General features: G+C 37.0%; 1 long non-coding RNA gene across 1 annotated transcript in view; it reads left to right on the top strand.

Annotated features, from left to right (window-relative positions):
• Positions 1 to 7,859, top strand: part of LOC129392543 (uncharacterized) — a 362,878-nt gene extending 355,019 nt beyond the window's left edge. Inside the window, exon 3 of the long non-coding RNA XR_008618659.1 lies at positions 7,814 to 7,859. This is a non-coding gene — a long non-coding RNA (uncharacterized lncRNA). The remainder of the gene's footprint in view (positions 1 to 7,813) is intronic.
• Positions 7,860 to 13,829: the final 5,970 nt, after the last annotated feature.

Genomic DNA, 13,829 nt, shown 5'->3' with positions numbered 1-13,829 from the left:
CGTGCCCCGCAACGGGGGGGGCCCCAACAGTGAGAGGCCCGCGTACCGCAAAAAAAAAAAAAAAAAAAAAAAAAAAACATTTATAGCTATTATCTTGGTGTTGCAATATATAATATACAATTCTTATATAAGGAGATGGGCATATCGCTCTTTATAAGGAAAAATTTGGCAGAAAAAAATTCAGAGGTTTATTCTTTCTAGATTCTTTAATTGATGTCCAGTCCACTACTTAGATACTAAGTTATAACTAGAAAATGCTTTTTTTTCCACAATAATTATTGGACATATAGTTAACTTGCCCTACCTTTAAGACAAGCATTTTTAAACTGGGAGCATTGACTCCTAGGAGTGCATGAATGGGCTTCACAATGTGTGTGAGCCCACCAAAATTATACAGTCCTAACGTTATGTTTATGTGCATTTGTGCATTTTTCCCTATTGTGAAAATTCTATCATTTAAAATTCCATTCTCCAAAGGCTCTGTGACACTCAAAAGGGTTAATAATCATAGTTATAAGATATATTAATTATGCATCACAAAACATAATTGAATAGAATATCTATAAATTGGGAATCTAGGGATTTTAGGATATTCAGTAACATGGTGTTGTTTTTTCATATGTGATTTGACCTGTCAGAGCACAATTCAATTTTTATTGTGTTTCACAAATTGGGTAGTTGAAACAGACTATATTAGGCACATAAAGGTTTTTTTTGTTTTGTTTTATTTTTGTTTTTTTAAAGAGTGAAGATGATGCAGAAAAAATAATCATAGCAATTTTTTGTTTGTTCAACTCAAGGTTAATTTGGATAATTACCTATGGTCTATAGGCAATTAATAATCAAATTATTAATTAATAATCAAATAATCAATAAACTCAAATAATCTTGAGTTTATTTGTCATTTATTTATTTGCTTGTTTATTTATTTCAGTAAGTGAGGGAGCCAGGATGAAAATAAATTATGTCAAAGAAATTAATAGTTTTATCATTTGTTTGGCTAACTAGCTTATAGTTAATCTTATACATTTGAACCTGTAATATGCAGGGTACTTTGTATAGTGAGGAATTGAGGGTATATGGAGACATGTAAGAGATGGCTCAAATTTTCCAAAAGCTCACAATCTAGAATGAAAATTAAGTTTATAAGACCAACCACAATCTAAGGCAATGTACCTTCTGGCATGAGTAGCTCAAAAGCAAGACTATATCATGTCTATCCACAGTATCACAATTAGGAATAGTTTCTACTTACAGCAGAAATTTTACATAGGGCTGTATTTGAAAATGTAGGTTTTATTATTATTCGTGTATGGTGAGGTTAACAGATCAGGAGACGACTGCCATTGAAAGGATAGTTTGTTACAGTTCCCAAGAGGAGGGGGCACACCGCACAACGTGGGGTCCCATTGGGAAGTACTAGGGTTGGTCAGGAGGCAGAGGGAGGTGAGGGGAAAACACGGGCCAGAACCTTTATTGTGGTTTTCTAGAGAAGGAACTGGAGAGGCAGGGTAAGCAAGTTTAGGACTGGTGAGTTGAAATAATTTCTGTGGGCTCTGGGGTGTACCAGAGTGTAAGACCCCCAAGAAAGAGGTTGGGCTAGTTGGCTTCTAAATTGATTAGTTTGCATAAGAATGGTATGCTCCTGGGTCAGTTGTTTGCTCTTTCTGGGAATTAGCTAGCAGTGGGAGGGGCAGTCTTTCCAAGATTAGCAAGGCCCCAGATGTCAAAACATCAGAAAATACAGAATATAAAAAGGAATGACTGATACAGGCTGTTAACAGATATAAGGCTCTTGAGGCTATTCACTTCCCCATACTATTTTAAAACAATAACAAAGTAGTGGACCTATTTACTAATTGCCAAATAGTGAGAAATTCAGTCCTTTCAGTGGTCCAGAAATTGGTTAGTTTGTAATAAGATTAGTTCTTAAAATGTTTCCATTATGAATTGATACTATATTCATAATATTAATAAAATTATCTGAGGAAAACTTCCGTTAATCCTGGTATTTCCTATTCCTCCCCCCAGCCCCCAATATTATTTCAGGAAAGTTAGCAGAAGGATGAAAATATTGTTGAACTCTTAATATATAGCAATCCTGTCCAACTGAAATATAATGCTAGCCACACATGTCATTTAAAAAATTTTAGTAAAACTAAAAATAGAGTTACCGTATGATCTAGTAACCCCACCCCTGGGCATATATCCAGAAAAGATGAAAACTCTAATTTGAAAAGTTACATACACCCCAATGTTCATAGCAGCACTATTTACAATAGTCCAAGACATGGATGCAACTTATGTGTCCATCGACAGATGAATGGATAAAGAAGATGTGGTATATATACACAGTGGACTATTACTCAGCCATAAAAAAGAATGAGATAATGCCATTTGGAACAACATGGATGGACCTAGAGATTATCATACTAAGTGAAGTAAGTCAGACAAAGACAAATATTACATGATATTACATATGTGGAATCTAAAAAAATAATACAAATGAACTTATTTACGAAGCAGAAACAGACTCACAGACATAGAAAACAAACCTATGATTACCGAAGGGAAGGGGGGAGGGGTAAATTAGGAGTATGGGACTAACAGATACACACTGCCATATATAAAGTAGCTGAACAACAAGGATTTACCATATAGCACAGGGAGCTATGTTCAATATCTTGTAGTAATCTATAATGGAGAAAAAAATAGAAAAAAAAGTATATATAAAACCAAATCACTTTGCTGTACACCTGAAACTAACACAGTATTGTAAAGCAACTATACTTCAATTAAAAAAAGATTATTTTGCAAAAAAAAAAAAATTTTAGTAGCCACATAAATATAAAAAAATAAAATTAATTTAAATATATTATTTATATGCATGTTTAATATATAAAGTAGTATATTTCATTTAATCCCATATATCCAAAATATCATTTCAGAATGTAACCAATATAAAAATTATTTATGAGATTTTTTTCTTCTTTTTAATGCTGTATCTTTGAAATCTGGTGTGTATTCTATACTTATAGCACATTTAATTTGGATGTTAAATTTTCATTGAAATACTTGATGTGTATTTCAGTTTCATAAAATTTACAGTTGATTGAGTAGATTTACATATCCAAAATTGTTCCAGATGCACTTAGAAGTTTTCCAATAATTGAACTGGGTATCAGTTTTAAACATTTAAATTAAGTAAGAGTAAGTAGAATTTAAAATTCAGTTCTTCAGCAGTACTATCTGCATTTGGTCAGTGGTTACTGCATTGGACACTTGAGGTCTAGAGTAATGATTCTCAAACTGTGCATTAGAATCAGCCATGAATTATGTAAAAAACACAGTTTGCTGGACTCCACCTGAAACCTACTGAATCAGAATCTACAGGGCATTATATGATCAACAGAATAGTTTGAGGGTCACTGGAAACACCAAACATCCATGTGTCTAGAAACAGAGGAAGGAAGAAAGTTCTTCATGAGAAGGAAGTCTATAAATTCTTACCTAATTGGGTGCCCCTTATTCTCCAACCCTACTTCCTACCAATCTCTTCCTAATGTGCTCTTTTCCAGCCACACTGGCCTCTTTGTAACTTCCTCTCATGACTTTGAATTCAGCTCCTCTGGAATTATCTTCTCTTCCACAAAAAGCTTGGCTCACACAGATATCATCTTCTCAGAGAGGCATTTCCTGAGCACATGAAACATGAAATTAACGTATTTCCCACCATACTTTGTCTCCTCACCTTTTTACTTGTCAGTTTCAATAACTAACATTTCATATGTTTCTCTATTTATTAGTTATCTCCCCCTTACTAGAATGTAAATCCAATGGGAAATGGGTCTTTGTTTACTGTTTAATCACCATCATCTAGAAAAGTACTTGGCACTCAGTAAATCATGTTAAAGAGATAAATATAAAATCTTATTCAGTCTGGAAGACTAGAACCTAACCACTAAATTTGTACAGATCAGATAAGGTAAATGCAAAGTCAGCTCCAGTGTCTACAATAACCAAGTGCCCCTGATTGATTTAGAGCAGTGAATTTCTGACCAAACTGACTTTAGACCATATCTTGGGGAGCGTATCAGACGTATATGGTCAGTAACAGGCACTAGAGAAATAGAATACCATGGACACAGAATAGACTTTCACATTATGTAGTTGAGAGGATCAGAATGCTCAATGATATTTGATATCTATTCTCAAAGTAAGAAAATAGTTAATAGCAGTGGTGGGACTTCCAGCAAACAAGATGGCATAGACCCATTTTCCTCTGCTCTTCTCTGATAAGCATAACTATAAATCTAGTAATGGTGCAAGAGACAATGCAAAGATAACTCTGAAAGGTGTTCAGAAGAGGTGAGCTGGTTTAGGACACCAGGATGTGAGGCACAGCACAGCGGCAGGGTGTCTTGAGTCTCCCTGCCCAACAGAGAATGGTGTTCAGGTCCAGCATTTTCAGATGCAAATGGCAACAGAAGGCAGCCTAGGTATGCTGCTCTCCGCCCCCATCCCCAGGTGGAATGGGAGTACCTCTGACAATATCAGGGGAGCAGGACATTGCCCACAAGGGGATCAACTGTAAGCCCCACCAGAGATAAGCATCCCGGGGAGATACTTCTTCCTCATGGGCCTGAGACTCTTCTTTTTGCAGAGAGATACTGAGGGGGCAGGCAGACTGGGCAGGGGAGTTCAGCTATAGCAGGCAGCCTGGTTCGGGGAAGCCTCTTTGTCTCCCTGGGGACTCTTCTCACTCAGAGTCAGGACAACCAGGAGCCACTGATAGGGGGGATCCTACCACAGTCTTCTCCCACTGAGAGAAACCCATGGCATTCCTGAGGAAACACATTCAGTTTCCTCAGGTGGGACCAGGTGGGATCAGTGGGAGACCTAGGGGCGCTAGATAGACCAAACTAGCCAAAGTAACACTTCTAAGCCTCTGAAAGTTAGACTGCCATTGGAAGCGGAGCCCACAGATGTAAGTTAAGACCCATGGGCTACACCTAAACAGAGTGACTGCTTGCTAAATAAGAGATTCAGATAGGACCCAGAGGCTCCTAACATAGCAGACAATATGTCCAGGATACAATATAAAATCACAACTTGAATGAGAAAAGACAATCAATCCACTGATGTCAACACCAAGGTGAATCAGATATTGGAATCATCTGACAAGGGTTTTAAAGCAGCCTTCGTGAAAATGCTTTGACAATCAATTACAAATTCTCTCAAGACAAATGAAAAATTAGAAAATCTCAGCCAACACTTAAATTTATAAAAAACCACAAAAGGGAAATTATAGAACTGAATGACACAATAATTGAAATTATAAAAACTCACTGGATGGACTCAATAATTAATTAAGCATAGATAATTGTTAGAGGATTATACATTCACTTTTAAAATAGTTACTGAGAATTTACACAGTGTAAACAAGTCAGACATGTTACCTGTATAGACTGTCAGTGAAATAGAGGAGTTGGGTGTTAAATAAAGCACGGCAGAAATAATTATAATTGTGACAAGTGCTATGAAGGAAATGCCACAGATAAGAAGTACAGACAATCATTCTCAAGGGTATGGAATTTGAAGGAAAGATGAGGATAGCAGAAGATAATTCATGAGGAGAAAGACTCATTGAAGGGAGTTTGCTGAGTTTCCTGCAGGGTTCCTTCTGACTTGGTCAGCTCATGTTTGCCTCAGGAGTCTCTGTTGCCAGCTTTCTTGATAAAGCATAGACGATCTGAAACCCTTATGCTTCCTCTGAAAATTAGGATTGTGATGAGCTGAGTGAAGGATGACTTGTAGGTTTCGGGTGTGGATGATGGGGTAAATATGGCAACATTATTAGGACTGGTTGTAGAGGAAGTGGAACAGGTTTAGAACTGGACAAAAATGAGGTCACTTTTGCATACACTGAGCTGGAGATGCCTGATTATCTGCTGCATCCTATTGGCAGATGGATTTGTTGTTTGGAGCTCAGCAGAGATCAGAGTTAGTGATACGGATTTGCCAGTCTTTAGCATGGATGGAGGTTAATGCAAGGAAGGAATGAGGTCATGGGAGGAGAGTATGTAGGATGAGAAAAGAGGGTCTAAGACATAAATGTAGGGATTGGGAGAAGAAGAGAGCCTGCAAAGATGAATACAGAGAAAACAGAGAAAAGTAATAGAAGCCAGATAATGTTAACGAAGGAAGGAAAGGTTAATGTCAAATGCTGCATAAATGTCAAGGAGGTAGGAGGACAAAAACAATTTGCAACAAGAACACTCAGTGCCCTTGGCAGGAGCAGCTTCAATAATTTTTAAATGGAAAAAATGGAAACAGCACATATAGACTCTGTTTCTGGAAATTTGGCAGAGGGAGAGAAAGAAAGACAAAGGGAGGGGGTCAAGGTAAAGATTTTGTTTTTGATTTTGGTATGAGAACAGCAATTTGAATGTTTGTAGGCTCAGTAGAAGGGGCAAACTTAAGGGAAGAGGTTGGGACCCAAATAAGAAAGGGAGTGGCAGATGAGGCAAGGTCCTTGAAGTGGTGATGGGAGCTGGATGATGGAGCAGAGGAAGAGGCATTATCCTTCATGGGACAGGGGGAGGGAGAGATCCCTTTTCCAATGAGGGAAGGATCATTTATAAAAGGGCAGAAATTGAAGTGTTATTACTTAATCCACTTTAATTTCCTTGTCATATGGAAACAATGTGTCCTGCTAAAAATAAAAGGGGAAGTCATGGGTGGTGAAAGTTGGGAAAGATATTAGAAATATTAAGAGGAACAAGGAAAAGAAAATTGGAGGTTTTCTGGGAAGCATTGACTTACTAGTTGAGGTTAGAGGCACGTGCGTGATGGAGTCATTTGACTATTTCTTCAGAAGGTAATTTTTGATCGTGACTATCTGCTGATCAATTTTGGAATGAGAGTTTAAGGAAGTGTTGGCACTTAACCAAAGTCTTCAAAATGAAGTTGAATATTTTGTAGCATTGTTACTGTCTATGTTTATGTCGTGGCAAACTTTGTCAATTTACTAAATATATCACTAATTAGTTGATTAAAAACATGTTTTTCTTTTATTTATTATTCTGTAAGCACTTATCCATTGCCTACGATGTGCACAGTACTTTATCAGTCCCAGCAGGGAAGCCTAGAGAAGTTGCAATTCCTGCCTGCCATAAATTATCCATTTATTTGAAAGGAAATGATAAATAGCGCAACAATCAGGGAAGAGAAGTAAAAATGAAAAGACAACGATTATTTTTGTTAAGGTCTACTACGTATCAGGCATTGGACTTGAGTGTTTTATAGATGTTATCTCAGAGGCAATATCAGGTAATGATTAAGATTGGCCTCTGGAACCAGATTCTAAGTGCCTGATACATGATGGCGATTATTATCATCTAATTGATTTCACAATAAACGCAGGGAGTAGACATTATTATTCCCATTGTATAAACAAGGAAAGCGAAGTTAAAGGGGTTAGATAATCTTGCACAAGATCACACAATTGAGGTAGATTAAGATTCCAATTTCTGATTGTGTAGGCTGCGTTTGTTTCCATGGACTCTGCAGCTGCTCACCTAATGTATAATGCTGTACAAATTGCATTTTCCTTAGAAATTATGCTTACAAAATAAGGGGTATGCTCAGCATGTGGTGACGTTAATCACAGAAAATGGACTGATGAAAATGAGTCTTATGGAGGGCATTCATTAGAGAAACAGAGTTAGAAAGACATTCTGGAAAGAGGAAATAACATAAGTGAAGCAATAGCCATGGGAATGACTTTTTTTTTTTTTTTCTTTTTTTAAAGGCTGGGAAATGATAAGGAGGTAATTCTACTGGAGTTGGCCTCCATGCATTGTGAGATGAGAGGGTGAGTAACTATATGACTCATTTTCTAAAAATGATTTGATTTGTAGCTTCTGTTACTTACCTGTCCTTTTGACATTATTGCATTTTAAGAAAAATTGGAAATAATCATTTCTATTCTTTTCAATTTAGGTCAATCCAGTGGGCCTATCCAGTTACGTGGCCTTTCTTTTCCTGTGAATCACTAACACTGAACAGAATACTTGTGCACAGCAAAATTTGTACATTAATACTTTTTTATGGATTGCCCCATAAATACCAGCTATATTTCATCTGAATGGTTTTTGTTTCTAGGGTTTCCTAACTGGTTTCTTCATTTCCATCTTGGCCCCTCTGTAGTAAAGGATCTTCCCACAGTCATGGTGATCCTTGGAAAATCTAAGTCCAATTATGTTACTGCTCAAAATTTCTAATGACTTTTCTATTTTCTCAAAATAAAATCCAATGTTCTTACTCTCACCTATACGGTCCTATAGATCTTGTCTCGTACTGGCAACCTCTCTGATGTATCTGCTGTGTTTCTTTCTCTATCCACATTGCCTTGTCCATCATTTCCTTCAACTCTCTGCTCAAATGCCATCTAATCATTGGGGTCTTTCCTGACCACTTTCTCTAAAATTGTCCTGTTCTTTTCATCTCTCCCCACATCTGTCCCAACAACCTCTATTCTTCTTTACCTTGATTTTGTTCATATCACTTATCACCACCTGACATATTACATATTTATATGTTTATTGTCTGTCTCTTCCCACTTGATATAAGCCCCATGAGAATGGGAACTTTGTCTTGTTCATTGTTCTTGGTATAATACCAAGAGCATTGGCATATAGTAAGTTCTAAACAAATACTTATTGAAGAAATGGAAATGAGTGAATAAACCTATTTTACTAATGCTAATATATTTAACATTTTAAATTTATATTGGGGAGAATAGTACCTCTAATATGAGAGCTATGCTGTGCTAAAATACGTCACAAAATAATTGACCAAAACTTGTCATGCAGTGCCAGAACCCATGCTTATTTTCCTTTTCCAAATAAGGGCCATTTTCATTATCCAAATACTATTCAACACAGCAAAAGCATTTCCTAAAACAGACATGAATACATTTTTAAAAAATTGGAAGTCATTAATGTACAGTGGATGGGGTTAACAAGCCAGGGATTTGATTTGTTGTGAACAAATCAACAACAACAACAAAATTTGCATTTTCTTTTGGTGGAGTGGTGACATTGTTGTGGAAAATCTGGGAGGGGTTATGAATGACAAATCTAACATGAAAATGAATTGTATTGCAAGCCTCTGCTTGAGAGAGTCTAAGAAAGGCTAGAGTGGTTTATCTATATTTGAGATACAATAGGAGACAGAGAGAGTTATTAATTCCTCCTCAACCATCAACACACTTCATGAGCTTGGATAGGTTCCCACACAAGCAATCAAACTCTGCCATTCCCCTTTGGGAATGAGCCAGACTGTATTGCCTTTTTCAGTAAGGAGTCAGGAATTGCTGTTTTGTCATCATAGTGATCTCTCAGGATAGAACAGGATGACTATAGAACCACCTGAGGCCAAGTCAACATCCAAGTTTGTGTCTATCTGGGTGTCCTCAATCTAATCAGTTCAAACTGTTTGTCCATCTTCTAGGGTCAAATGAAAACTGGCAAACAAGAGTATTGTACTATTCAACCTAAGTTTGTATCATTTGAATTCTTCATGTTCTACTTCCTTGATTTATAGATGCCTAGTAGCCTGGTCAAGGCTGAGAAAAATACAATAGTGCGCCAACTGTAAATTATCAAAGACAACCAGACCAGCTAGCCCTCTAGAGGTTTGTGTTGAAGAGATTGGCAAAGTGGCAAATCAGTAAACAGTACAGGCTTGTGGGTTATCATTGGCTTTTATGTGTGCCCCCAGATTTCTTGTTTTGGCATGACAGTCTTTAATAACGATTATATTATTAGTGAAGCTTTCAAATGACGATCAAGTAGATTATAGTAGAAATTATATCTGCATACATTTGGTTGTCTACTAGACAAAAACATTGTTAGAAGTTCTTTCCTGACACCCAGTTTCTCATAAAAACATGAAAACACAGTGTGCTGCCTCAAGAGACTACAATCACAGTGGTGATATTCCTTTTTATATTTATGTTCTGAGAGATATCTCCCTGATGGTGAAATATATACCAAATTCCAGCAAACATCCAGTTTGAGAATGGGAGAGGAATTCCTGGCCCATCACTATTCGTCAACACATAGAATTCACTATGTTAAATGTTGTCAGACATATTGCCTCCAATGCTTGCCAACTTTTTTTCACTCAGTAATGCCAACATTGCCACTTCATCATGCAAACAAACAACCCAGGCCTGAAATATTCTTCTGCAGATGCTAATGACAGCAATCTCAGAGGAAGCCTAGTTCTTGTTTCGGTACTCTTGTACCTCAGACCATCATGTAGCATTCTGCCAATAACAGGTTTTAAATTAAAAGTGTTCAGCTGTCTCAATGACTACAGTAGAAGTGTTGGTGGCTGGCCTCTCCATGTCACCGCTAGGGTATCCAAAGTCACCAGAACACTGGGTACTTGGAGAGGAACCCTGCCTGTTTCCATCTATTCCCTCATCCTGTGTCATCCTCTTTTTTCTGTGGAGCTCAAAAGACTTTCTTCCCAATAAGGCGAAACTAGTAGTTCAAATTCGAGTGATGTTATCTTGGTTAGTCATTCACTCACAGGTATTTACATTTTCTGGGGCTCCCTTTGTCCGTGGCACAGTTCCTGCATCTTTGGCATCATTGGCTATTATAACTCAGCCAGGAGACTTGCTACTGCTATCAGAGGAAATGTCTGCCGCCCCTTGGGTGACTCAGTTAAACTTGTTCTCTGCCTTTAGAAGCTTTTACTCTGGGACAAGCAGCATGGGCATGTCACATGGGTGTGGTTGTGTAGTGGTAGGTATATCATTGTTTTAATTTGCAGTTATCTGATGATTAATGATGATAGCATCTTTTCATGTGCTTATTTTCCATATGTATATCTTCTTTGGTGAGATACCTATTCAGATCTTTTGCTCATTTAAAAAAATTGGGTTGTTTGGTTTTTTTATGTTGAGTTTAAACTGCTTTTTGTATATTTTGGAGAGCAGTGCTTTATCAGATTATGCATCTTGAGAATATTTTCTCTAAGTTTATGGCTTGTCTTTTGATACTATTAACAATGTATTTTGGAGAGCCGAGTTATTAATTTGAATAAAGTGTAACATCAGTTTTTCTTTAAAATTCATGGATGATGCTTTTGAAGTTGTATCCATAATCTCATTACTAAACTCAGGCTTCTCTAGATTTTCTTCTCTTTCCTTCTAGACATTTTGTAGTATTGAATTTTTTTTTAACATCTTTATTGGAGTATAATTGCTTTACAATGGTGTGTTAGTTTCTGCTTTATAACAAAGTGAATCAGCTATATATATACATATGTCTCCATATCTCCTTCCTCTTGCGTCTCCCTCCCACCCTCCCTATCCCACCCCTCTAGATGGTCACAAAGCACCGAGGTGATCTCCCTGTGCTAGTGGCTGCTTCTCACTAGCAATCTATTTTACATTTGGTAGTGTATATATGTCCATGCCACTCTATCACTTTGTCCCAGCTTAACAATCCCCCTCCCTGTGTCCTCAAGTCCATTCTCTACCTCTGCATCTTTATTCCTGTCATGCCCCAGGTTCTTCAGAACGATTTTTTTTTTTTTTAGATTCCATATATATGTGTTAGCATACGGTATTTATTTTTCTCTTTCTGACTTACTTCATGCTGTATGACATTCTCTAGGTACATCCACCTCACTACAAGTAACTCAATTTTGTTTCTTTTTATGGCTGAGTAATACTCCATTGTATATATGTGCCACATCTTATCTATTCATCTGTCGATGGACACTTAGGTTGCTTCCATGTCTTGGCTCTTGTAAATAGAGCTGCGATGAACATTGTGATACATGACTCTTTTTGAATTATGGTTTTCTCAGGGTATATGCCCAGTAGTGGGATTGCTGGGTCATATGGTAGTTCTATTTTTATTTTTTTATGGAACCTCCATACTGTTCTCCATAGTGGCTGTATCAATTTACATTCCCACCAACAGTGCAAGAGGGTTCCCTTTTCTCCACGCACTCTCCACCATTTATTGTTTATAGATTTTGTGATGATGGCCATTCTGAGTGGTGTGAGGTGATACCTCATTGTAGTTTTGATTTGAAATTCTCTAGTGATTAGTGATGTTGATCATCCTTTCATGTGTTTGTTGGCAATCTGTATACCTTCTTTGGAGAAATGTCTATTTAGGTCTTCTGCCCATTTTTGGATTGGGTTGTTTGTTTTTTTGATATTTAGCTTCATGAGCTGCTTGTAAATTTTGGAGATTAACCCGTGGTCAGTTGCTTCATTTGCAAATATTTTCTCCCATTCTGAGGGTTATCTTTTGGTCTTGTTTATGGTATCCTTTGCTGTGCAAAAGCTTTTAAGTTTCATTAGGTCCCATTTGTTTATTTTTGTTTTTATTTCCATTTCTCTAGGAGGTGGGTCAAAAAAGATCTTGCTGTGATTTATGTCATAGAGTGTTCTGCCTATATTTTCCTCTAAGAGTTTTATAGATGTTTGGCCTTACATTTAGGTCTTTAATACATTTTGAGGTCATTTTTGTGTATGTGTTGGGGAGTGTTCTAATTTCATTCTTTTACATGTAGCTGTCCAGTTTTCCCAGCACCACTTATTGAAGAGGCTGTCTTTTCTCCATTGTATATTCTTGCCTCCTTTATCCAAAATAAGGTGACCATATGTGTGTGGGTTTAACTCTGGGCTTTGCATCCTGTTCCATTGATGTATATTTCTGTTTTTGTGCCAGTACCATACTGTCTTGATTACTGTACCTTTGTAGTATAGTCTGAAGTCTGGGAGCCTGAATCTTCCAGCTCCGTTTTCCTTTCTCAAGATTGCTTTGGCTATTCGGGGTCTTTTGTGTTTCTATACAAATTGTGAAATTTTTTGTTCTAGTTCTGTGAAAAATGCCATTGGTAGTTTGATAGAGATTGCATTGTATCTGTAGATTGCTGTGGGTAGTATAGTCATTTTCACAGTGTTGCTTCTTCCAGTCCAAGAACATGGTATATCTCTCTATCTGTTTGTATCATCTTTAATTTCTTTCATCAGTGTCTTATAGTTTTCTGCATACAGGTGTTTTGTCTCCTTAGGTCGGTTTATTCCTAGGTATTTTATTATTTTTGTTGCAATGGTAAATGGGTATGTTTCCTTAATTTTTCTTTCAGATTTTTCATCATCAGTGTATACGAATGTAGGAGATTTCTGTTCATTAATTTTGTGTCCTGTTACTTTACCAAATTCATTGATTGGCTCTAGTGGTTTTTTGGTAGCATCTTTAGGATTCTCTATGTATAGTACCATGTCATCTGCAAACAGTGACAGCTTTACTTCTTCTGTTCCAATTTGGATTCCTTTTATTTCTTTTTCTCCTCTGATTGCTGTGGCTAAAACTTCCAAAACTATGTTGACTAATAGTGGTGAGAGTGGACAACTTTGTCTTGTTTCTGCTCTTAGAGAAGATGGTTTCAGTTTTTCACCACTGAGAACGATGTTGGCTGTGGGTTTGTCATATATGGCCTTTATTATGTTGAGGTAAGTTCCCTCTATGCCTACTTTCTGGAGGGTTTTTATCATAAGTGGGTGTTGAATCTTTTCAAAAGCATTTTATGCATCTATTGAGATGATCATATGGTTTTTATCGTTCAGTTTGTTAATGTGGTGTATCACATTGATTGATTTGCATATATTGAAGAATCCTTGCATTCCTGGGATGAACCCCACTTGATCATGTTGTCTGATCCTTTTAATGTGCTGTTGGATTCTGTTTGCTAGTATTTTGTTGAGGATTTTTGCATCTATATTC

Source organism: Physeter macrocephalus, chromosome 11, assembly GCF_002837175.3.
Source record: "Physeter macrocephalus isolate SW-GA chromosome 11, ASM283717v5, whole genome shotgun sequence".
Classification (NCBI taxonomy): domain Eukaryota; kingdom Metazoa; phylum Chordata; class Mammalia; order Artiodactyla; family Physeteridae; genus Physeter; species Physeter macrocephalus.
The sequence above is the reverse complement of the archived record's forward strand: the minus strand, read 5'-3'. Positions and strand labels throughout refer to the sequence as shown.